The sequence below is a fragment of the Struthio camelus genome, chromosome 5, assembly GCF_040807025.1.
Source record: "Struthio camelus isolate bStrCam1 chromosome 5, bStrCam1.hap1, whole genome shotgun sequence".
In the NCBI taxonomy this organism is placed as follows: Eukaryota; Metazoa; Chordata; class Aves; order Struthioniformes; family Struthionidae; genus Struthio; species Struthio camelus.
Genome location: NC_090946.1, coordinates 38,127,769 through 38,149,764, shown reverse-complemented (window position 1 = coordinate 38,149,764; position 21,996 = coordinate 38,127,769). Strand labels below are relative to the sequence as shown.

The 21,996-nt window shown below is 43.2% G+C and overlaps 1 protein-coding gene across 13 annotated transcripts in view; it reads right to left on the bottom strand.

Annotated features, from left to right (window-relative positions):
- TSPAN18 (tetraspanin 18) overlaps positions 1–21,996 on the bottom strand; it is a 132,735-nt gene that overhangs the window by 74,435 nt on the left and 36,304 nt on the right. The gene's annotated exons all lie outside the window — the stretch shown is intronic.

The window sequence follows — 21,996 nt, the reverse complement described above, 5'->3', positions numbered from 1 at the left end:
CTAAAGAAAATGCTATTGCTAGAAGTATTTCAGTAGAAGCTATTCTCACTGAAACTGCTTATATTTCTCATTGCTGACCTATGTTCATATTTCAGTCTCTAAAGGATGAAACACCATAAGCAACAGTTTTCTCCTTCAAGCATACTAAAGCTTTTGCTTGCCGTAGCATTTGTATTTGCTGCCAGTACAGACAGGATCCTGTCAGCCTTTTCATAGAGCGAGTGCTCAGGGAGGAAATGATCAGCAGGAGCAGAGCTCGCACTTACAAGCAAGAGGACTTGCTTTCAAGTCCTTTGTACGGTATTTATAAAGTATCGATGGAAGCAGTAGGTGGCAGCTGGTTAACATCGTGTAACGCTACTACACAACGCTCCTGACCAGAAGTTAAAGAGAGCCTCATAATTGAGGCTGCAGGAGGAACGCAGGCAGACTAATACCTTGGATAGCCTGGCTAAGGCGCTTGCTGTTGCAACATGTGTTAGGGGATCTCTAGTGTTCAAAAACCATCAGGATCTCTGTTTTGTGTCTCTTCTAAAGATGCATCTCTAAATATTTAACCCAGTTCTCCCAGCCAGAGCCCACGCTTGGTGCTGTGCTGTAACAGCTATCATTTTTCTTTCCCTCACATAGCACATTGCTCAGATCTGTCCCTCCGCTCCTGATAGCCACAAGATTTTCCTATTTGACTGGCAGGAGAAGTAAAACATGAATACTGAGGTATTCAGCACAAAACATTGAAACTGCCCCCCTCCTGCCCGTGCTGGACGTTTACACAGAAACAATCAGAAACATCATTCTTGTACTGAACCTTCTCAAGTACTACAGAGAGAGCAAGAGGCACGTGGAGCAGGCATATAAAAAACCTAATCTCTTTAGACGCTCGATGGAAGGAAAAAATAGAATAACTTTAAAATAACTTTTATACAGCTTTGGCCAAAATGCCTGCTAAGGATACTTTCACAATAAATCAGCTTCTGACTTCTGCTTGGCCTTAAGACCTTTAAAATCTGTAAGCGATAAGCTTTTTGGTTGGAAATAAGCAAAAGGAGAGATCAAGTTTAAAAGTTCACCTAAGACATATACAAGAGGCTTAGAAACACCCAGCCTCATTTCCCCCAGATTAATCTGCAGTGCAAATTAGCAGATGCTAATAATTTATTTCTCGCCCCTCTAGCCACCAACTCCCTCTTGGTCTCCTTAAGACAGAAAAAATGAATAATAATCAAATGTATGTGTCATTAACAACTCTGAACTCTCCATTTCCAGATTCGCATTAAAACATCAAAAACAAATTACCCAACCCCCATCACACAGGGTGATCAATGCTCCCTTACTGCTCTAGAGAAGATCTAAGAGGCACCTAACATTTATTACGTTGCAATCACCAGCACAAATTCTTTTCAAAATGGAATAGCCCCCTCCATGTGATACTTTACTCCCCAGTAGGTTCTTTTGCATTCAGGTTAATAACCTTTATATTAGGTAGGTAAAAGAAGGATTAACAGTGAATATATTGAATCCTAGTTTACAGTACTGTATGTCTTTCCTTTGTTTGCTTGCAGGCCCTGCTGGCCTCTATCTAGGACTTGACAAATAAATCCCATTTGGCATTTCTGGCAAATGTTTCTCAATTAAGCATTAGGGATCAGAGGGTCTTCTCATTTCCTCTCATCACAGTTCTAGCAGTCAAGTCGCAGTTTAATTTGTCTTCCTAGTCCAGCAGAAACAGTAGCAAACAAAGGAGGGAAAGTACAACTTACCTTCCCTTAAGAAATTTTGTTCTTACAAATTTATTTCTAAGTACTGCTTTTTATGCACATTTTCTTTAGGATAAAATAACCCTGAGTTCTGTCACATCCTCAGACTTCAGCAGGGACCCAAACTTCTCTAGACTCTTAAGCTTCTCAACACAAGATGAGAAAGCAAGCTCTGAACGTCACTTTGTATTCTTAACAAAAGGTAGGTGTTTTCTTTCTGCTGTTTTTCCTTTCTGAAAACACAGCGCGCACAGATCTGCAAGCACAGCCTGTTCTGCCCAAGCTGGGAGACTCTCACAGCAGCCTCCCCCATGAATCAAAGAAGCAAAAATGCCCTGACGTAGTACCAGCTAGGCAGGGTGTAGAAAGCACCACCAGCAACTCCTGAAAGCAGGGCCAGGTTCAGGGCTGAACCTGGTTGGACAGTCAGCAAAACGTCGCCATCACCTGTTTGCTACAGCTTGTTCTCCTTGACGCTGCTGTATAGAGAAGCTGATAACACTTGCAACAACCAGGTGCAGGCAACAGCAACAGGGCTCGATCGGCACAGAGCAGTTACACAGGAGGTGGCAGGGGAGAAAATGAAATAAGGGAAAACAGAAAAAGGAGGCAGGCCCTGAAATTCTGAAGTGCTTTAACCTAATGAGAGAAGGATTTTGCGAATAGCAGCCGTGAATCTGTTTGAAATCACAAATGTGAATGGGAAACGTGCTGCCAGAAACCACCTGCCACCACACATGTAGCTATGGATCTCTCCTCCCTACTGGAAACACCAGCCTTAAATTTCTGGGCTTCTGTCATATTTCCAAAATGAAGCAGACGTGATGAAGAAAACTCCAAATTACCATGAAACGCTCAGAGCTGTTCAATTATCTAAGGTCAGACTTCTAGCTCTCTACTTGGTGGTAGTCACCAAGGACAAATCCTTGCTGTAAGCAGGGAGCAGGACTGCAGAAGTAGCCAGGGAATCATTTCTGTTGGGTTCTATCAAGAGTTTCCAGCCACTTCAGGCAGAATACCTAATCCTCTTCCTCCATCTGCTCCCGCCTGGTTCTGAGGATATGAACTGTAGCAGATACACTTCTCAAAGAAGTCTAAAATGAGATTGAACCAAGAGGTAGAAATTAGAACTTCCTTACCCTGGTCACTTCCTCAAGTGACAGGCTGCAAGCTCACTGCTGTCTCTGAGATGAGCCAGACTAGCACTGCTGTCTATACAGACACAACAGCAGGATTCAGACAGGCTGGGAAAAATCCAAGAGTACTTAAGTTAGGGAAGAAGGCTTCCCAAGGACCCTCCCTTTTCTGATTCTCAGAAGTTGAACAGAGGCAAAATCCTGTCACGCTTCCTGCTCTTCAAAACAAAGAGATTTGGAATAAGGAGGAGACATTATTTGCTTGTTTTAGTGAAAAAGTGCCCCCCTCAACACAAGCCTAGCTGACATTTTTTGGCCACAATTTGTCCTCAGGAAAAAAGAAAAAAAAAAAAAAAAGCTCTCAAATCTTAATATTGTACAGGGTTTAGATGTAAAAATATCCATTTCATAGAAGTTCCACAGAAAACAGTATAACTTCCTGGGCCTCAAAATCATTGGGAACAAAAGACTAAGGAGTTTAGGCAAAATGTTTGGATCGCTGGCTCAAGCTGAGCTGGGAAATCATGACTGCTCCTAACCCACGGCTGACTAGCAAGGTCTCATTTCCCTCAGCATCAGCACTAGCTACAGTCACTCATTATTATTTAGCACTTGCTCAGCACAGAAAATACACACACTTCTCTGTAAAAAAGCTAAGGACGGCACTCTTCCTGCCTCAGCAGGTTTATCGTCTAAGGCCATCAATCTCATTCTGACAGTTGGTACACGCAGCAGTCAGCAGATGGATCGCTGTCAAAGCACTGCATCCTTTTACCTTTCTTATACTGAAGAGAGCACATCTATATTTGGTGACTCTTTTCTGAAAGCAAAGCCGGTCAAAACATTTTGAATTGCAAACTTTCTCAACCAAAACGAGAGAGAGAGAGACAGAGAGAAAGAAAAGGTTCCATGGTAATTTTTCCTGTTTTTCAAATCGCTCTAGTTGAAAAGCAGCTTGAAAGAAAATACTGTTCAAAGAATATTTGGAGCTAATAGAGCACAGCTCATGGTGAACCAAGCAGAGATAGGAACCCAACTGCAGTGCTGCCACCAGGCACTCCAATGGGTTATTCTAGTTGCAAATTTATTCTAATTTGTCAGGAGAAGATTAGGTAAATGGAAAGAAACTCTGCACTGACATAGACAGTGTTGTGACTTCTGTGTGCCCACCCTGTGTCATGCGATACAGCAGCCCCATATGTGATTGATAACCACCTGCTAGATTAATCCTGTATGATAGCTAGCAATTGCAACAACTTGCTCCAAATTGTTGGCCACAGTGGCGTCCAGCCACGCAGGAGCCAAGATCCTGCAAAAGCAAACTTCACATTTCTTAGTGCAGACTAGGATGAGCCAAAGTCTTTGCTTAATAGCAGTACACAGGAATGAATGGGCCTGTATTTAATTCAAGCTGTTAGACCTGTAATCACATACCTCTGCCACTGCACACCACAATGAAAGCAGAGAGGAAATCTGCCCCCAGGAAAGTGCTCTAAGCATTTCTGGAAGGAGAATTCTGGCTCAATTCCAGCTGTGGAGACCCATCCATCTGTACAGCCACAGCAGCTAAGTATGTTGATGCTGTTTTTTCCAAAGCCTCCTTGGGTCTAAGAGTCCGATCTGCCTTTTGTACATGTAACTTTTGGATGACCAGACAACAGCTACAAACGTCCATCAATATTAGAGATGGTAAAATGGAAACAACCTCCTGTTACACCTGAACACAAAGTCTCTTTCTCCAGCACTGTCTCCCAGTCCTCTGGGGATCATCCAAGCGCAGCTAACAAATAAGCTAAGTTAACAGGGCTCTGTACCCCTGAATGTTTTAATTCCTCTGCTTATAAGGCAAAACACCTAATGCCTTCACATTATTAAGAAAGCAGAAAGAGATAGCAAGGCAACTAGAAGGAGATCATCCTGAGATGCATGGAGATCTCTACCACCACTTGGCCCTCCTCATCCTCCTACCTCCTTTGGCACCACATGACTTATAGGATACCAGCATATTCCTCTGGAGAGGGACAATGGCAATCAGATTCAAGAGCTCTCTCTTCCTCCCCTTACTTTCCATCCGTAGTTCCTTGCTAGCCAGTCTGGAAGAGCATTTCTGCAAGACAGTCTTTACCCAGCTCCTAAAAGCAGCAGTTCAGATACTAAGATGAAGAAGGGTCCAGACCAAAAAAAGAGAGATGTAGGTCTGAATGCAGTGCACTGGAAAATCCTGAGTTTTTCCCCCCCTCAAAAATACTGCATTTATTCAAGGGGCAGTTCCTCCTTTCTCTCATCCCTTTCATCCAATAAATCACCAACGGGTTAGAAAGGCTGCCTGATCTCTGCTGTAGTTTTATGCCACTTCACTCTAGCTAACTTCAATGGAACAACTTGTTACTCGCATTAAGGCTGCAAGAGCTGCAAAACCAGCATGAGACAGCGTTTGCTGCATCCCTTCCAAACGCAAGCGTCATGGTTGCTGTTGGGCAGGTTCAGGAGGCTGGGGAGAATGGCTGCGTTACCCTCATGAGCATCTTTGGGAAGGGGATTTTGCACTTTGGAGGCTCTGGGCAGCTCGCTGTAGCTGGCAGCTACTTCAGCATTACGTAGTTCTAGTCCGGTCCCTGCCACAGCAAGACTTGCCAATTTAAAAACATAAAAGAAGACATAGTCCAGTCCTGGGCATGCTCCACAGGGACAGTCAGCTTCCAGAGAGCAGCTAGGTGGCAGCCAGACAGGCACATACTGAATTCACTATTCCGGCCAACTTGAGGCAGCAAGAGAAGAGACTTTTGAGCCTCTCCCCTTCGCATACCTCCACATGGGGAATGGCCGTGGCTCTGCTTGAGCCCTGCCACAGCACAAGTAAGAAGGCTATCATCAGCAAACTATTAAGGCCCAGCACAGAGAAAGTTGTAATTTAAAGCTCTAAGGTCTTAAAGTTAAGGTTTAAAACATGAGATTTAAATTTAAATTGTGGTTTAAAGTTTAAATTTGGTACATATATTCTGGAGTACATACAGGCACATTCACTAGACTGCTCAAGTATGTCTTGGAAAGCTGATGCCCAAGTACTGCACTGCGGGAAAGAAGTGATGAGTGCCACTGGCGTAGGTCCCCAGGGCCTCAAGCCCCACCTCTAAGGCAGAATCCCTTCCCATTGTGAACAAGTGATTTTGGGGAAAATATTCACATCTTGGCAAACATCCCTTCTGAAAATCAAATAAACAAACACAGACCCTTGGCTCTCTAAGCAGATTGAAGCGCATAAAAAGTTGAAGTTTAAACTGCCAGCCTAGCAGATAAATCACTTATTGATCACCGTACTCAGCATAAGGAAAGACATTTTTGAATGGTTCCTGCCACAAGAGTATGTGGATTAGCCTCCTTTCTATCTAAGGGAACAGAAAAACCTCTAACTCACTGAGCTGCACTGAGCACACTAGAAGTCAGGGTGGCAAAAGAGGGTATTATGCATCAGAACATAAATTATGAAAAAAGGATGTAAAATTATGCATACAGATACACAGAGGGTTGGGCAGGGGGGAGAGGGATCCAACTTCTCCCACTTGCAGCTGACATTAGCTCTTCAGTGGGTGCCTGCAAACTCTCTGAAATCCCAACAGGAAGGGATACAAAAGTCCAGGGCAGAGGGACTGCCAACCATAAAATAGATGTAGTTCACTAGGAGAGATTTTCTCTCCACAGTCTCCTTTTCAAGAAAACTCCTCATAGCAAAGATAGCCTTAAATCAGCATATGATGTAGAGTATAGGCTAGATTTTCTTGTTGACTTTAGTTTCATGGCCCTAAGACTCCATCTGATGTGGTGCTGTCACTCCCAGTACAGGAGTGTAAAGGAGAGAAAAATCAGGTCCCCAGGGTGCAACTCAGGCACCAAATTGTAAGTGCTTTCCTTTGAAGTGGTTCAGTCATACTCAGAAAATAACTAGAGCCAAGAGTGATTTTATAGGCTTAGAGGAAACGATGTCAAGCAAGACACTGTGACGTGAATTGTGCCTTCGCTTGTTTTAGCAATCTCCGACTGCTTGATATCTCACTGTTAGCTTTAGTAGATCTTCTAATTCTGCTTTCAAAACAGCAAAATTCAAATACCGGTACCAGATAAAACTGAGTAAATGAGCAAAATCTCCTGACAAAAAAACCTACTTTCCATCCCCATTAAATCTGAAGCCCTTTAAAATCTGCTCTAGCAGCTGCAAGCATCCTTCTGAAAGTTTCTGGGAGGTCTGTCAGCTATGTGCACAACAAGTAACAGAAGCCTCTAACGACGCCTCTCTCTCTCCTTGCAGGAAAGACAGAGATTAAATTTGTCAAATGGGGATAAGAAGTTAACGGGACCGATAAGGTTAGACATGCCAAGCAATCAGCAAACAATTCTGGAAGGAACGATTAGATCTAGGCTAACTAAGTATGATAAATGCTGACTTTAACCCAATTACTTACAGTGATTTTAGAGGTCTGGGAAGAGCTGAGCACTACAGTACTGCAATCAATGAATGTTCTTGAAACTTGGCAGGCTCTGCTCCTCACCCCACCTCCCAAAGAACCAGAAATTTAAGTTGAAAAGATCTTAGAAAACAAAGGTGTCTGAATCCTGGATCCTGATGCAGAAAGGAGAGAGCAGATCATTTTTCTAAACTCCAAACCTTTGTCCTAGCTCCATGCTAGGCCCTAGCAGCAGAGAACTCAAGATCCAATCCGGAAACTACTTTTTTTTCTATTTTAGAAAATTAGCTTTCCTCAAAACTTTTATGGTCTCCTATAAGTTAGAAGACAGTGGAGACATCTGCTTGGTCTCTACTGCAGTTTCCAAAGAGAGCCTTTCCCCCCTACAAATAGCATCAACTGGAACAGTCAAAAGAAAATATTTGTTTTAGAGAAACACTCCATTTCATATTCTCTAACCTATAAGCCCAGGCTCCCGAGGTCATTTTCTACTCGAGCTGGTGCCTCCACTGGCTATGGCTCTGTGCCTTTGCTCTGTTAGAGTGAAATTCACACCAGCCAGAGGTCTGCAGGTCACTTAAGTCATACAGGCTTAACGTAAAGATCAAGGGGTTTGTGAAACCAAGACCATTTTCATCAGATTCATAAAACTCTAGATTGGAAAAATATCCTAGTATCTTAGCTACACACCACCACGTGACGTTTAATAACAGCAAAGACAACAACTGTAGGTTAGGCCAGAGAGTTTCTCAGTCAACTTGGCTTTGATGTATGTGGCTTCAATAATAAACTCATTTGCTGTTCTCGTCCGCATCCTGAGGCCTTATCCAGAAAGAATACTCCTGGCTACTTTTTCTATTTTTTTCCAAAGCATCTTTCATTTTTGTCATGAAACACATCAACCTAGCTTTTTTCGTCTACTCTAATCGATGGTCCTAGCTTGTGGTAACATCAAAAGATTCCTTTAGTGTTTTGTTATAGAGCACGTGTACACGCACACATGCTTTAACACAAAAATTTTGGACAGAGAAGTTTCTGGGGAAATTGCTTGGAGAGATTTTTAAAAATTAGCACTCTTATTATTAAGACTTGCAGAATATAAACACAGCTCCCAGAAATTTTTTTTCCCCCAAATTTTCTGCATGTTAGAAAAAGCCTCCAAGTTACTGAAAACTGTCAACCTCCAAACCCAAGGATTATTTCATGGAAAAGAGTATGAAAACAATTTTTATTACAAGCATCCACAGTTACAATGTTCTTTGAATTGCACTAGATATTTAAAACGGAGCTGAACATAAACAGGATGCAACGGCATGGTCTGTGCTGAACCAGCAAATTAAATATGAAGATAAACCAAAGAATTTTGCTTCAAGATTATGCACCCTTATAACTGTAGGAGCACGATGCCTTAAGCGTGTTTTCTCCCTGCAATGCTTCTACGAGCCAGAGAAAGACTAGATGCTACAGAGAGAGAGCTGGAGCTCTCAGAGGCATCTAGCTGCCCAGACCACACGCTTCCACTCCTGGTGGACTCTGTAGGGTGTAACCAAGCTCAGAGCGCCCAGTCCCTGTGTAACCAGCGTAGTGCGTGGCTACAGCTCAGCTCACAAGCGGCTCAGAGGCAACTCTTCATTAGCAGCAGCACAGTTCTGAGTCTGTAAGACTAAATAACTTCCAGGCTAAGCTAGTATGCAACTGTAGTAGCAAGCAAAATTCCTCCAAATTAGCTGTGACAGACTCCAAGTAAGCACTATGCTGCCTAACACGTGCAGATGTACAGACATAATTCAGGATTCACAGACACTCAGCAAAGGAGAGCTTAAGAACCTAATGATCCGTCAGTTTTCCCCCAAAAAGCTTATTTAAGAAAGTTTAGCTGGTCCCTGGAAGCAGAGTTTTGGATGGATCAAATTAGTTGCCACTGATTTAGAAGACTTTGTATCTTGATAGCTTCACGATTAGAAATTCACCTACTAGCTGGCGTTGGGCATGACTGATAAACTGGGGAAAGAAGTAAGCGTGAAACAACAATGGCTAAAAGTTAGATTTATCTGGGGATAAACTACTCAAATGCACAGCTAATTCATTACCTCCAGGATGGGGGTTGGGAAAGAACCCTGTAAAATGACAACTCATCAAGAAATCCAATAAAACATCTAGCTTTAGCACTGGCTCTCTGAAAATCATAATTGGAGCAGAGCCTAATGTTCTCCAGCTGCTCCTTCTCACCCTAAGCTCAGGGGTACTGACTTAAATCAAACAGGCCAGGACCAACACAGGAAAGGTTCCCTCACTTGCTCACTAGAAGATGAAACAGTACCTCCTACACAAAAAGGCCAAATGAGGCATGCAGCTACTCCTGGGCTCTTTTTCATCCCCCAATTCATCCTGTGACATGAGCACTTGCTGGAAATCAGTGCAGCACCACAACTATTTTTTAGTCCATAAACAAAGCTTTGCTGGACAGGGATGACTAGATGCTTATAGCCAAGAAGCAGGTGGAATGATTTTGCTTGGCAAGAATTCAGAACTGGCAGTACCTTGAAGCACAAAAAAGCCCAGCAATATGCAAAATTTTAATGAGACCCAGTCTGTGGCAAACTACTAAGACCTCAGAACAGCATGAATTGAGAAATCCATGTTAGGAAGTAGATGTGCAAAAGATGCTCTATCCAGCCTGCTAGGACAGTTTGAGGCAGCAGCAGGTCCCTGCTCACAGGGCAAAGAGAAGCAGAGAGCGCTGTCCTGGCCAACTCTGCCCAAGCCAGCATAACCACAAACGCAGCCTGCCACTTCTCCAGCCAGTGCTGGCTGGCAGTAAAGTACAACTGATCCGGGCTGTCAGAAGTAGTGTCTTTATTAATACAGGCAATATTTATCTTTAGGCACAGCAGCAGTTTAACTGAAAACATTAGAGATGATCTCCACCAAAGCGGTGAATTCACCTATACTTCCTGGGGAGGGAAAGAAGAGAATAGTCTCCAAAGAAATTAAGCTGCCTCTCCAGCTTCGTTTATTGTCAGTTACAGCATTTGTTGATTTGTTCAACAAGTGGCTAAGTACCACATTGCTCTACCCCGAATTCCCACGTAAGGTATAAGAATCGGCCTCTGACTTTTAAACTTTGCTAATGGCACATACCTGCTGCATAAATTGCATCTGCGGAAGAAAACGATTTTCAGGAGGAAGTACTCAAAACCCAAACAGTGCTTCTGAAGCTGTTTGGCCCTCTTCAATCTCTGATTCTTTTACTGAACTTTTCTTCAAGAACTTGGACTCATTTGAAAGAACTGCTAAACACAACCTCAAACAATAGGGCAGATCTGCGAGACTCCGCAAGAGTCGATTTGCAGTGGCATACAATGCCTCAGTACCAGAGGGCTTCCTTTTCCCTGCAATAACACTGATGTTGCATTAGCACCTGATATTTATGTTAGTGCAGGGGAAGTGTGCAGTGGTTTGTGGGGAAGACCAGATCTGTGAGACCCCCTGACTCAAGCCCAGCTTTACCATAGATTTCCCAAGTTCTGTGGATGAGTAGCCTCTCCGGGCTTCTCCCTATCTGGGAAAAGTGTCCCTGCTCTACTGCACAGGGATGCTGCAAGGAGGCTTGCAAGTCACACAGAGGGTTGCACTGCTGAACTGAAAATTGGGTGGATGAAGGAGGCTGGAACAGGATGGAGGCTGTTCAAGTGGAACCAAATGTAAGAGTTCCCTCATACATGAGCACATGTTTCAGGGTGGGGGGGTTTTATTATTTACTCCATGGTTGATCTGATTTTTTTTTTTTAGAATACCAGAATCACAGATACTAAAGGCAAGTGAATGCCTAACTCTTACAGGGAAAGTGCAAGCCCCAAACTTCTAGGCTGTAGGATATACTAGCACAAGCATCGTCTTACTCCGGCTGATGCTGTTGACTTTCAAATCGTCCTAGTGATGCTCTTCCACTTGTAAGACACTTAAGAATATTTTTAACCATCTCTCCATGAAATATCAGTATTTAGCTATGAAACATATCTTCTGGCTTTGCCGGTATACTGACATCTGCTTTGTCCTGGATAAAGGAGGAGGGAAGAACAACGGCGAAAGGAATGGAGAAAACTGTAGGGGAAAGGAAACCCCAACACCTCTATGTACCAGATAAAAAACAGCAAGTCTGTGCCATCTGCTGGGCTCCTAAATTGTGAAATCCCTAGAAAAGTTAATGATTGAGTAGGGTATGAGAAGAGAGATAAGAACAAACAAGCGAATTTGAGGGGTGAGGGGCTAGAGGGCGAAACGGACACAGAAACCCCCTTCCCTCAAATAAAAAACATCACATGCAGTCATAGGAACAGAAAATTATTCTCCTCAAGTCACACTCTAGGGAGAAAATTCAAGTCGGCCCAGCAGCAAACATCCGCTATTGCATTTGGATTTTGCACACTCATTTGGGGAAAAATTATATAGACGTACCTGGGTGGAAGGGCACTGAAGATTACATTGAAAGGAAAGCGAGAGGAAATACACGTACCCTAATTCCCTGTTAGCCCTTGATCCTGAAAAATAGGCTAGGATATTGCTGCCTATAGGAAAATAGTCCAGAGGGCCTTCAGTATATTCCTTTCTCTAAGGATCACAATCATTTTCTTTTCATTCTACGCAAAGACTTACAGTGGGCTTTAATTCCCTGAAAAGGAGCAGGCTGTGCTCTGTAAAGGATGGACATGGAAACCATATAGACAAGACTGCTGCTGGGATAACATTTACTTTAACTCTAATTTTCTGGTGACACATAGAAGTGTTTGAAAATAATAAAGGTTGTCAAAATATTTTTCATAATAGACTCCTACACACAGAGCATTTACAAGATCGGCAGTTTCCTATCCAGCTGGTGCGCTAGCTGCTACCAAAAGATCCTCCAATTGCTAAGGTGCCATCTCAGCTTCAGCAGGAGTTTGCCTTCTCTTTCCAGGCCAAAATATTCTCTCCCTTTACTGCTATGTAGTCAACTGTTCATTAGCTGACACACTGTCCTATATTATCAGCAGTGGATGCATTTGGTTTGTGGAGTGGCTCTCACGTAAGGGGCAATTACTGACCCCAAAAGTCTCAACTATTCCGAAAGAATGGCAGGGAAAGCATTATAGCTGTATAACCTACAATGCCTCTCTGATTAGACTGGGGAGGACAAAATGAGATGCAGTGCCCTTGCTTTACTTCTCATTGCCATGGATGTGCAGAAAGCACAGGTATAGTTTTGCTACACATCAACAGCAAGATGGACAAAATAAATTTAAGATGCACTCTCAACTTGAGAATGCCAGGTTCATTCCCATCAGATAAGCTACAGTCCCCATGCCTGGCTTGGGATACAAGCTCTGGAACAGAGTTTGTGAGGTTCTTTATTTCAGACCTCCATTCAATACCTTAATGAATTTTGTTTCATTTTTAATTAAATCAGGGCTGTAAAACAGGAAACAAACAAAGAAAAAAACCTCAAAAAACCACAACAGAGCAAGGCACTCGTGCTCTCTGCCATAATAACGTTTGCTAATTAAAACACAAAGCAGCCAGGGCTGTAGGATTAATGGACACGGCTTCCTCTTTTCAAGTCTCGCCCGCTGTCAGACTGCCTCATTCCTTCCTTGCTCTTGAACCTTTCAGAGGGGGGGGGGGGGGGGGGAAATCCAGTTTGCTTATCTTACAGTGTGGAGTTGCCATGGAAACTGCATCCCCCTGTGAGATGCTCTGTCATAACATTTCAGCACTGTATGGAGGGCTTAAAGACACAGCATCCTCTGCTCCGAGGGCTTCTGAGTCAGCCAGAGTCTTTGCAGGTGAGCAGCTGTCAAACCCAGTGAAAGTTTGGAGTTGGGGGAACAGACAGAAAGAACAGCAGAAAGATTCAGCTGCCTGGTTATTTGCAAAAGTCTGCTTCTTGCATTAGTGGTGAATATTGATCAACAAATACTTCGATTTGGCGTAAGATGCATTTTGCTTTTTGAAGAACCTGCCTCAGGACCGCCTGTTGAAAGGAAGGGTGCTAGCACCAAAATATAACCCCATCACTCTAACATGGGTTAAGCACAAAACACCTCTTTAGTCAGGGTTTTGTGTCAGATTAGTCTTTGAGTCCTATTTGCTCAGTCCTTTCACAAGAAAGCAGGGGAAGAAGTAGCAAGCACAATAATTACCCAAAATGGTAACAGGCCTCCTGTAGCCTGCTCCTTAATTACAGGGAGGGCTTCCAGGCTGTAATCACTAGGGGTCCAGATGGAAGTTCTCCAAGCTCTTTGAGGGACAGAGTGTGTCAGTTATTAATTAAACATACGAGGCAATTAGCCTCAAAACTTTGCAGTAAATCACTACAGCTGTGTTACTTTCACTTTTTCCTTTGGTGAGTGTAAGTCAAATGCACAGTGCATTTCCCAGGAGTGTCACGAGGACTGCAGCCAAAAAGCATTCCTAAACAAGACCTTTGTTGTTGGGTGGGAAAAAGTATCTGCAGAAAGCTTGTTTTCAGAAGTCAGCTACTTTACAGTCACATCTCCCATGAGAGATGATGGATTCTATGTACGACAGCTACTCAATGCTCAAGCCATTCAGTACGCAAAGCGGTTGAATTCTCTCTGCACCCCCAAATAGCAGCCTGGGGTTGTTCTGGCACACCAGAAGAGACTATTTCTGCAGTTAACACTGCCCATATTCCATCATCAGCTACCAGCTACTACACTAGAGCTGGTCAAGACTTCTAGCTCCAAAAGCAGACTCCAAAGCATATAGGACCCTGTTGCTGGTTGGTCATATATTTGAAAATAAGATGCTGAAATAGCATTCTTTATTTGTTGCCAAGATTAGAACGCAGGCCAAAATCACCATGTTTGTTAAAACCTGATTAGTGATTTATACCAGTACTTGTGTTCACACACCAAAACTCCCTTCAGTCACATCGAGATAACCTAAGGTCACTGTGTTACTACTCTGCATTTAACACTAGCTGTGCCTCAGCACCCCAGTTGGGGTTTCTATAACCTACAAAAAACCCTCAGCTTATTTCCCTGAATTTTTCTCACATGTAGCCGACAAACAGTGCAGCTCATTATTGACAATAGTAAGAACTGGGTGGTGACCTTAGCTTGGTTTTATGCTAATGTATAAAGCACTTTGACCACCTCCTCACACATTTTAGCATGCCTGGAGAACGCACTCTGAGAAAGCACATAGGAAGAGCAGAGAAGTACAACATGTGCATTCTGTAATCAACTGCTGTAAGCTCCTACTGGTACTTCTTAAGGAATCAGGTATGTTGGGTCTCCCAGCATAAGCGATGATTGCTTGCACAGTTCAGAGATCGTAACAGTCTACAGGAAGACCAAGCCCACCGAAGGTTAACGCTGGAGAGGAGAATGTACTTATTCTCTTGATAAGCAAGAGGACAGAATAGAGTGGATAGCATCCCAGACAGGCATTCACCTTTAGGGCAGTTGAAATTAACAAGACAATGAATGATTAATGTGCAAAATAGTACTACTCTGTGCACTGGCTGCATCCTTTCATTTAGAAATACTTTCCCTTTCTGCTCAACTGCCCAAATCTAAACAAAATAAAGTGGCCTTTTATGGCAAACTATATTGATATACTCAGCCTTTTTATTGCTCAGCTATTCAGCTTTTTTAAGCTGGATATAGTCTGCCATGTTCACCCCATTCCTGTCCCTGTGACGGTAGCTCACGTTTGACCCTTTGAATCCCAAGTGAGCAAAAAAAAGTCATTTACATATGAATTTTTGCATAAGTCTTTGTGAATTCTACCAAATTCAGACTGAAATACTGAACAGCAAGAACTTTAGAATGTATTTCCAATAAATAAAAAGCTTTCTTCACAGAAGCAGGTAGATAAAACTAAATACATGCAGCCACACACATCACATTTAATGGGACTTTTAATAGAATTCTCCTATTCTTTATTAAGCTGGAACAAACTTTTTACCTCTCTGCATAGCCCTTGCCATTCTCAGAGACTTGACAACATTTGTTCTGCAACTCAAAAAGACAGTGTTCAGGAAGAGAAAGCTTATCTGAGAAAGCTTTCTCAGGAAGAGAAAGCTTATCTTTAACAAGAATAGGAATGCACCTTAGTTTCATATATTTTCAAGGTTCATTCCAGAATAAAACAGGAAGTCATTTGCTATCATCTCTTCCCAGGTATGGCAAGAATATACTTTCAGTAGACTGCCAATTTTAAGCTGGGCTAGAAAGTTGCTGTGTAGAAGGTCAGTCATCTTATGGCCCTGCGTAGAGCAGTCACAATGTTACAAGAGAGGTAGTATTTCTATTTTCCTTAAGACAGAAAAAAAAAAGCTACAGATAATTTTAAAAAAGAAAGCAATTTAACAACATTAATACATTTAAACCTTGAGGGTCTTTCACATTCATGAAAGCAGTGAAGTTTTTCGGCATACAGAAGGTTACCCAAGAGTAACCTGATACAAACAAGCATCAAAATCAACTCAATCATCAGAAGAATAATCCCTAATTAAATAGGCTGACAAAATCCCCAGCATACTACTAGGCTATTGATGATTTTCTCTGGTTTCCCAGGGCTCAGGCAGGAATAAGAGCATTAAATATTCCACGTGTACTCAGAAGAAAAGTGAGGGAGAACTGACAAAAGTAACTTCAAATGACTCCTAAGACCCTATAGCGTACTTATGAAAAGGTGGAACTTCATATTGGCCAAGTGAGAACATCATGTCACTGCCAAACAAGTCCCAGGAACATTGTGGTTAAGAAGCTTCTGCTTTCTGGGGGCAACTCGCAATACACTATGCCACTTTATGATACACAGGCAGACTGCTTTTGTCCTTCAGAGCTTTTTTTCTTTTTGCATCAGTTTTGGTCCTCTCTGCCTAATTGCACCCACTTCATCTGTGAAGAGAGATTTATAATGGAACATAATCTTGAGGGATTAATTTTGATGCTGGTACACAGCCCATCCAGAAGTGACGGTGAAAATTTTATATTAGCTGCTGCTCCTGCCAAAGAGCAACAGAGAAGCATATTACACAGACAATCAAGCTCCCAAATTAGTGCCAATTTTCACCCCATGCCACTTTACTGCTGTTAATGATGGGAAGCAGCAGCAGCAAATACAAAGTAAAAGGCATCAGACTTTCAAATTCTATTATTGAAAGGGGTGACCAAAGTCCTTGTTCAGGCACAAACCTCAAAGGCCATGAGAGCTGAAGACAGACCAAAACAAAACTGGAGGAATGATCTATTGACTAGGGTCTTTATTAAAAGTTCTCAGGAAACTTTTAGTCCAGATAGAGTGCTTAATTCACAGGGCTGGACAAGCATCAGGCTTCTCCTCTCCTCCCTACCAAAGGGCTCTCCATGCTGTGTCCGAGGCAAGGCTGAACCATCCTAGGAGCTGCAGCCACATTTGTTTGGCAGTATGATCTCCGGGGAGGTACGCAGCTGCAGGACAAGTGGGACTCCCTAACCCATGAGGCAAGGATACTCTCGTTCCCCTTTAAACAACCCCAACGATGCGAGAGCCCTTTGCAATTTGGGACTGCCTGTGGGGACTATCGCAGCCCTAGCCAGAGATACTTAGATTTGTGTTTTACTCCATGGCAGCCCCCAGTACTAATTATAACAGTAGCCATCAGGCTTTCATTTCCAAAAGGAGACAAGTAGGAGGACAGGCCTGAGCCTAGACTTTCTAGGCTACAGATCTCTTGGCATAAAGCAGAAGTGGACAAGATTTTCACTGTGAGCATGTATGTTATCTGTTCACATACGTAAACTACAGTACTTAAAATATTGGCACCACTGTGCTTCACCATGAGTGTGATACTAGTGCCAGACCTGAACCACTAGAAGCAAGAGAGAAATAAATCTGGGAAAACAAAAGAAATTGGATCCTTCCTTTTCAACACAGGAAAGGAGGGTTCTTCACAATGTCTCATCTGAGAAACACCCAAAGGTGCAATCCAGCATTAGAAACACACGTTGTGATGTGCTAGACAGAAAACAAGCCCTCTGCCCTAGAAAGCCTGTGATACATCATAGTATAGTCACTGTAACTAGAAAGTTCACAGTGATCCCATTTGGTTTCACTTCAAAGAGATCCTTGCTCCTCAGATCTCTTGAGAGGGGGCAGGGGACAGGGAACTACTCATGTACTGCTGATGCCTCCCTGAAGCTGATTAAGAAGTTCCTTCCTTTCTTATGCCTTGCAGGTAAGAGGCATCCTTTATGACTGGCACTTGAGTCCTGCAGGACATCTCCAGCTACACAGAGTTGCTTCTCTTTAGGAGGTTTTCTTTCACAAGTTGGCCAATGCCTTGCCCAGCTCTCACTGAAATCAACTGGATTTCCTCTACCAAGTTCCAAGCTGGAGTGATTTTAATTAAAATGGTATATGCATGCATAAAAGTTTGTCCATAGTTTGCACAGAGCCTCTGTGGGTTATTTCAACAGATAAAGATCATTGTCAGAGATAACTGAAGCCCCATAAAAACAGGCAAGTCTTCCTGCCATGTGCCTAAGAGGTTAAAACTAAAATATATCTTCCTATTCTTTTATTTTCCACTTTTTACCACAGCGCTTCCACATGGCTTAAGCGCTGGCCTCAACTATAAACCTCTCGGCATAGTCTCTTTTAAAGAGATTACTTAGCAACAGTGGATACTTCTGTTCCCAGTGTACATGGCCATTCTTATTGCTGAGCGGAACTAGTTTACAGAAAATACCCGATTATCCCAACATCCCCAAATGCTACTGGAAGAAGGCACTGCGGTCAGAGGAAGCAAGTGAGGGACTTGCTCTTAGATCAACTCTAATATAGAAATGGCTCAGTCATGTCATAGGCTCCTGAGCGTAGCAAGACTAGGCTGACAGTCTGGACCTGACAGCTCTGTGACATCCTTTCTGTTTACTTGCTAATCGAGTCTAGAAAAGCTTCTTATGGGAGCTGGCAGAAGCAATAACAGTAACTTTAGATATGCTCATGCTACACTCACTTTGCTAGAGTTTGGATTAATGGCTGGCTTCACAAATTTTCAAAGTAGGCTCCTCCACCAGGGAACATGCAAGCTACAGGATCCTGCTCTCACTCCACTCTTCTCAAGTGGAATCTCCTTTCCCCTAGAGATCCCCCTACAAAGCCCTGCATCTACACAGTTAGAGGAAAGCACAGAAGGGAAATTAGGCCAAGACAGCTGCCTATCAGGACCTCAAAAGACCTACTCAGTAGTTTTGCTAAGGAGTAACTGTGACTCAGCCCACTCTGCAAATCAGCGGGTCACTCCAAGGTACAGTATGAAGGGAGTGGTAAGGGTTTTCAGGGTATGACTCCCGAATAGTTATTGTGCACTAACTAGCCTTCAAGATAAGCTGTACCGTGGGTGACAGCCTTAAGGTAGCATCAAACAAGTACAGATGCAGCCATGAGCTAAACAATGTAAGTGAAAAGACACACGGCTGTATTGCGTGCTGCAGGCACTGCACTGGGCTGGACTAACTCTGGGGAGGGAGAGCAGGCAGGGACCGCAGCTCGTTATCCCCTCCAGTAAATCTGCTCCTAGCCCCCAATAACACTCTCTTTGTAAATCAGCCAGCAGCTCCTTAATGTGCAACCTCACCATCAATGCTGCAACATGGGGAGCGATGCATCCAGCCAGGGAGGGCTCAGAAGTGCTGCACCAGCAGAAGTAGCAGAGTAAATTAGGAGACTGTCCTTGGTGCCATTACAGAAAAACAACAGCTGGAGGCAAGATTTTGATTCATTAAATGCTCACAGAGAAAGAGCGAGCACCATACTTTAATCGAGATAACGAAGCACATTTCATGAACATATAGCTGTTGTGTCTGATAGCATGAGAGCCCGTTAAAGGACCAAAGGCTGCCAAAAATATCCTTCAAGTGAAAAACAAAACAAAACACAACGGCAACAAAAAGCTACATGAAGCCACACAGAGTAGAGGAAAAAAAACAACCCACCACTCTGCACAAGAGGCCACAAACCATACAAAGGGGCCTTCAGGATCCCAGGCTCTACTGCTGGACACATCTGTGGAACGTGCAGCAGTACCAAATCAAACACACCACAACTAACTGAACGAGACAATATGCTTACATGATACAGCAGTGCTGTGCAGAGATACAAGCTGAGGCCTCAGCAGCAATGCAGACACTGCATCCTACCTTTTTAAGGCTTTGTTTACTCAGTCATAACAATGTAGCTGTACTGCTTCCAGTTCCAGAAGCTGCTTGCTAAACACTATCTCTGGCATCTCCTCAGTGTGGTACACACAGCGGTAAAACTAGCTTTTACATCTCTTTATATTTGTCCTGCCCTCTCTCCATACTTCGCTTCCCTCCTTTGTAAACGGAGGAGCAACATCAGTTAGGTCACCCAGCAAATGCAAAGTGGTTATGGTTCCTTTTATAAGGGGCATTACATCCATGAAGCTACCACCACAGTTAGTGATTGCAAGTCTAATGGAGCACGAAGCTGCAAACTGCGCAACGCAAGTTTTACAGAATACCCACACTAAGCATGCCAAGTGCATATTAGGCTAGAAGCAGCTATGGCCTTACCAATTTTAAGGTCCTCAAGATGACTTTTACATGTGTTTGAAGGAACCTGACTCAACAACCCCTTCATTCAACACCTCTTGAGCTTGATTGAATCAGACTGCCTCAGCAGTTCTCACAAACTAGGCATGCAAGTTCAGAAACTATGAGAGCTCCCTTCAGGGGAATGCTCATGCCCTTTCAGCTTGCTTTAGGCATCACACTTAAAAGTCACAGAGCTTCAGAAAGCCATCCAGGGTCGACCGAGCCAGACATCGTCTCCAGAACTGCAACACCACTAAGAGCAGGATCGTGTTTTGCCTTCCATGCTGGCCAGGCTGTTAGAGCTGGGAGAAGGGAGCCCAGACTAGGAATCAGGAGCTGCCACTCGTATGGCTGGCTCTGGTACACACTTCCTTATCTAGCTGCATGCAACTGTGCCTTGACAACTCCTATAGCAGCCCATGGTGCCTCTATACCTCAGCTTTTTCATCTGTATAACAAGGGGAACACACAGCATGCCCCGTACTTCACTGAAGGGCTGTATAGCCTATGGTTTGCACACCACTAGAAAGAGACCAAATAGTACACTTCCTTGGGTAGAGACATCAAGAGACACAAGCTCTAGTCCTAACTTGAAAGATATAAGAAAAGTCAGTATCTTTGAGCCTCCTTTATCCCCAAAACCAAAATCCACTCACACCTGTAAATTGCTTTGAAATCAGGGAAAAAGCACTAATTGTTCAGAATTACTTGCTTAGGCCTGGATCATCCACATCTAAGAGTATTTATTGCCTGTATTTATCCCCAGGCTTGGGAAAGTACCAGTTCCACAGCAGCACAACACTGCCTTTTGAAAGCCTCACCAAGGCCTGTACTACATGAACTTGCTTGCCTGAACTTAAGATTTTAGACCAGAACTATATTACTGTGAAACACACAAGACATGTCTGTGCAAGTTATTTCCAGATGATTTGCCCGTGAACATCTAACAAAACTGAAGTTTACGTTAAATATACACTGAGGATTTTCTTTCTTTCTTCCAAGGGCAATCAACATCTGGGTTCCTCTGCCCCAGGAGGTACTGGCACAATCCACTCTGATTAGAGACAGGAGGGGGAGCAAACAGACAGTTACTCTGATAACAATCTTATCTGAGGACAGAAATGAGATTAGCTGCCTATCTGTAGTGATTCTCCCTCAGACATACAGCGTTAAAAGGATTGACTAACACAGCATGGGATAGAGAAGGAATGTCCCCACAGAGGCACATTGGCAGGTAAAGTAAGGTGAAATTCTTCTCCTAATAGTCCGCTGCAAGAAGCAAGAATTATCTGTTGGGATGAAGCGGCCATAAACAACACAGGCTCCTCACTAAACGTTTCCCTGAAAATTCAGTGGGGAAATTTGTTCTTCCTAGTTTTCTACTTTTATATAGCATCTTAGAAGTCAAAAGCAGTGAGTGAGATTGGCTGGTACCTTCCCTGTCAATGGAGAACAACCTCCTCCAGCTATGATTTTTACTGTTTATTTTATTTTTGTAGTCTACTCTCAAAATTCCCAGATGACAGAGCATGTGTTAGCTTTCCATGCACCTAATGAACAATACTGCTATGAAGTTCCCCTGAAACGGTTTTGATTTTATTTCTCTAACTTCATCCCACTCTTCTTAGTTTCTCCCCTTGCAACACCCAAACTAATTCCTTTCCCCTGGGTGTTTACAGCCTTCATTATCTCTGGAATGACCTCAAGTAACAGACAGGGCAACATCAAGGGATATTAACAGAACATCCCTGAGATAAGGATCCTGGATAAGTCTGTACTTAAAACAAATCCCAAAAAGAAAGGATAATTAAAATAGTAGTAGGGTAGAAGCCAAACTGCTCAGGAGTTTCCTTATGCCGTACCTATACCAACAGGTTTACACTTGAGCCTTATATATATTATTATGATAAACAGAATAGACCAGCCTTCCAGAAATGCCAACTTTATTGCTGATAATTCTGGATGTTGTAGGCTCTGCTCTGGCAGGGGGGGAGAGGAAGAAGAGGGGCCTTTGCAACTGAGCTACAGA